The sequence below is a fragment of the Micropterus dolomieu genome, linkage group LG18, assembly GCF_021292245.1.
Source record: "Micropterus dolomieu isolate WLL.071019.BEF.003 ecotype Adirondacks linkage group LG18, ASM2129224v1, whole genome shotgun sequence".
Classification (NCBI taxonomy): domain Eukaryota; kingdom Metazoa; phylum Chordata; class Actinopteri; order Centrarchiformes; family Centrarchidae; genus Micropterus; species Micropterus dolomieu.
The window spans coordinates 2,331,415-2,336,364 of NC_060167.1; positions in this window are offsets into that span (position 1 = coordinate 2,331,415).

Below are 4,950 nucleotides of genomic sequence, written 5' to 3' on the forward strand. Positions count from 1 at the left end.
CTGTAATCTGAGGTGAGAACAATTTTCATATTTTTAAAAGAAAAAACTAAACTGTGCTGTTCATGTAATGCATCTTTGAAGTATCTAGGTTCTGTGATATTGTTTTTGCACAGAATAAAGGAGAGAAAAGATGTTCGTCCTGTCCGAGGGAGCGGGGTTGTAACAATCACGAGATTCATAACTAAGACTGATAAATTGACAATAATAGCTTCTAGCTGATTTTGATGACAATAAACCCCTTTAACTTAAGCTATGGATTTGTTGACACCCACATTTCTCCACTTCTTCCATGTAGATGTTCGCCACAATCTGGGATACCCGTGAGCCCGTGGCACAGCCATGCTTCTGTCTGTAGAATCCTCCGTTGTACTGGAAGTAGGTGGAGTTTAGACAGAGGTTGAGTAATTTGCAGATCTGGTCAGGGCTGAGTCTAGTTCTGTTGTCCAGGGTGTTGTCTTGTGTTAGCCGTTCCCTAACGGTTTCTACTGCCTCCATGGTGGGGACGCAGGTGAACAAGGAAGTCACATCATAGGACACCATGGTTTCATCTCATCAAAATTTTCATCAAAATGCCCAAATTTACAGCAGAATAAAACATGTTTACAGCCTGGTTCAAAAAATGGTTTTAGTGCATATCGCTAATTTTGCCCCTAATGACAACCGTGGGGGGGGGCGGGGGTAATATTTTTGATAACTCGCCTGTTTAAATTAAATTAAGCTTTAAAGTTCTGCAATTTTAGGGGCGTTGCCACTTTGACAGGTGGCTGCTGCGGCTGTCACTGCTAGCCGACTGACTGCTGTCTGTTAGCACAACTAATACAGTCTGTCAAGGAGCTTTGTGGCTCAGCCCGTTTGAGACATTTGGACCTTTCTTCATGCAAATACCGGACAAATAAGGGCAGCAGTTAACAGTAGAGAGCGACCATCAAAGATACCTGTGCTCCAGTTGGTGTTAACATTGATAGTAGTGCACATGCGCCACTAGTGCATACAGCATGTTGCAGTTGCTCCCGCTCATCGTCTTACTCGATACACAGAGGATGCAGAGGTGGAACAAAACGGCGTGGGCAGTCCAGATTATCCAATGGGCATTCTGGGCATGGGCCCAGGGACTCATGCGCACAGAAATTTGTTTCTTTTCCTTTTTTTATCGTTTACATTTCAGATATTGACGCCATGTATAACCAATAAAAAGCACGCCGATTTCTTTTATTATTTAAACCGAATTATATAATTGGTCAAGCCCAAGTGTGGAAAGCACGTAACAACCCGCCCTTAACATTAGTTATCAAATAACTGAGCGCTGAATGAAGCGGACTGAGGGAATATTTGTCGTAGTTCAAACTGAGTGAGAGAAGCGGTTGTAGTAAACAGAGAAGAGGAGTGGAAGGCTTTTTACTGAGACATGTGCCATCTATTCAAAAGGAGCCAGGAGGAGAATTAATGTCGTGTAAAAATTCAAGACTTGGGCCACATAAGAAAGCTTGAACTTTTACCAACATTTTAATTATCAACAAAAACGGACACCAATTAGAATACAAAAGTTCCACCGGAGTGTGTCAGAGATCGGTGCAAAATAGAGTCCCATTCTGTTACCAGAACAGAGACCCGAGTCGACATGAAAACCACGTAACGACTGACTTTCACCTCCTTCTGGACCTCCTTTTATAGCTCTGTTTCTTGGCTTCACATCATCTCTTGGCTCTCTTTCCTGCTACACCTGAATCTGGGAAAGTCCCTGACTACCTGCTCCTCCTCTCTGTGAAAAGGAGCACACACACTCAGAGCTGTAGAGTTTTAACACTGTGATCCTAACTTTACACTATAAAATAACACTTTAAATGATGACGGTGTAGACCACCATTGCTCTAGTAATTAATGATAACAATTTAGGCTATAATGCTCCAAATTAATTCACAACGCTCCCTCCTCTGAGGCTGTAAAACCTCACACTTTACCAACACTGTGACCACTGAAAACAGGCAGCCTATTGTATTTTGCATATGAAACCTATTTCTCAGACGTCTAGACCTTTAAGAAAATACCCAAATTAGTGTTTACACGTTGTGAAATAATCAATAATCATGCGCTGGGCTGTTTCTGTTGCTAACACATTTGAGCAAGTTATAATGACAAGGATTTCCATTACTCCTCTCTCCTTATTACCCTTTAAATGAATTTCCCTTTAAATGAGCTTAACATATTAAACTACCTATACATGCTATAATATAGTGAGATATACCTTGTAAATGGTTTACACTCGTGAAACAAATAATATCTTATGCAGTGAGCTGTTCTTTTCTTATATACTTTAGCAGGCATAATTATAACAACACCTAATGTGTTGAAAGGCTCACATCATCAAAACAATCACATGGTGCATAGTGAACTTTCTGTGTAACAATACAGTAACCAGACATAACAGTGTTTTGACAATGATTCATGTGACACTTCAGAATGGTGCAAAATGTCCAATAAACATGTATGATGTCCATTTTGAAAGTTTAGTCTGTAGTACTGTGGAACTCTTTTTTTGGCACTCAGGTTTCTTGGGGAACAGACTGGGTACCAATTTGAGGGCGCTCAGTCGTTTGTAGTTTAAGTCTTGTTCTTCCTTTTGCTGGTTCACTTGGACTCATAGCTGGTGATTGTCAAAGTCGTCTCTGTGGTGATGCAGGTCACGCTTAATCTTGCCTGCTGCTGCGTCTGCCTCACGAGGCCTCATAGGAGAGTGGCCTCCTCTGGTCTTTGACTGGCTGTGAAGGATTATTAAGCTTTCTTGCAACTGTACTTGTTACTATTACCAATAAGTGAGCTTTATCCTACTGTTTGTAGTTTGGAGACTTTAACTATTGTTTCTATCTGTGAGTAAAATATCAATCTTTTTCAACATGAGTTTGCTTCCTAGATATTATATTTGCTTGCAATTTAACCCTTCTAACATAATGTATATCTGTGTATTGAATTACATTGCTATTGGACGTACAAATAGCAAATCTTGAAACACTCCATTATTCATTAGTGCACTACAATTCTTCCATACTTCAAACTAGTTTAATACTACCTACAAAAACAGAAAGAACATAGATTAACTCAGGTGTTCAGCATCACACGTGTCTCAGGTTATCATTACAGGTGCTTGGTTGTTCCTGTGGAATACATGACAAAGGTCAATCATGATTTAAGACTCACAATCATCAAATTTAAGCATGCAGTAGCAATGTGCTGCTGAAATTGCTTTATAAAGGCTTTAATGAGGCTTCTCCTTTCGGCCTCTTTAAAATCAAGCCTGGAAGGTTGCCTGTCATTGTATTTGCTACATCGAGGAGCTCTGCGCTGGCTGTTCCTCTGCACAAACCCAGAGCAGACAGTGATCTCTAACAGTTATAATATAAAAATAATCCCACTAGATCCCTTTTTTCTAAAAACTCGGTTTAAAAACACAAGGAATTCCTGATGTTCTGATCCCTTTTTGCTGAAATTTAGTATCAGGTGGCTGCTGGAGGAGAGCAGGACACCAAAGTTATTAACTTAGTATATTTGTGTTAATGAATCAATTATTAATGACATATCTTGGGCCTCTGACAGTCTGACCATTTGTAAAGTTGGTCATGGTGAGACAGAGAGCTATTCCTTGGTGATGTCTCTGTCAGCACTCGGTCACATGTGAGAGCATTTTGGCTGAAGTTCATTTTCAGTTAAACCTTCTTGACCTTTTAAACTTTGTGCTGTTAGGTTCACAGTCTTTAAGGTGGTGTTGTCCTCTTTATGATTCGACTGTAGATGGTAGATGTGGTCTGACACGCTGCGTCCTCAGCGTTGGGAAGATGCTGACGTCAGTGGAGGTGGGCTTGGGCCTGTGATGCATCAGGTTGGCACGCCTCTGTGTGGAACGCCTCCTGTATCACTGCTCGTTTGTGGCCCTCCCTTTCTTCCTCACAGTCAGATTCTGCTGTGTCCATTTTGAAGCTGCTCTCTCGCCTTCTTCATGAAACTTCAGAGCTGCCATCTTGTCCATTGTAGCTCTGTCTCGCTGTCGTCTTGTCTCATGGTTTGTTGTGCTCTGCAGGTATCTTGGTCTGTAGGCAGATCTTTTGTCTTTCTGAGATCTGTGCTATGACGAACTTTTCACTTTGTTTGGGAGTTGTTATTCTTTCTAATCATATCTAGCTCTCGTCTCCTCCCTATCTATTATAGCCTCTCTTTCCATCTCTCCTTTATATCTGAACTCAACCCTTTAAAGACCCTAATTCTTTTTTCTTCTTCTTCTGCCTGTACTGGCCCTTGACTGCACTTACTTATATCTTTCTTCCACTTGCTGTATACGTTTCTTCATCTGGGGGTATATCTATTTAGACCTTATCTAACAGGATGGGCTCTTTCATTATTCTGTCTCTGTGACTACTTTTCCTTCACTACAGGCTATATAGTATGTCAATATTATCTAACTGTTGGTCAAACTGTTTCTCCCTATTTTCCCTTCATTCTGAGCTTTCTCTATCTCTTATCTGACGTCTTTTATCTTTAACTACTTAGTTGTGCTGTTACCACATATGTTGCTGCCACAGCTCCTTTGACCACCTTTGCAGCTAATATTTCTTTTTTCTGCTCTTTACCATTTAATTTCACCTGCTGTGTGCCTCCCAGGACAGCCATCGCACACTCACTGCGAGCAAACACTTACTCTCTGGAAACTTTGGAATTTGGACGGCCTTCATGCCTCGAAAAGGAAAAAGACAGTTAATTGTAAAGCCACACAACCAAGAAACTAGAATGAAACAATTCATTGAAAGAAACTCAGGCAGCTCCCCTTGTTTTTATATCAAAGAGCTATTCAACTGAAAAATCATCTAAGCAGAGTTTACTAAAAATAACTAACTTCAGTGAAACTAACAACTATTAAAATATCAAATTGATTTTCTCACATCTAATACAAAATTGATGGCTCTC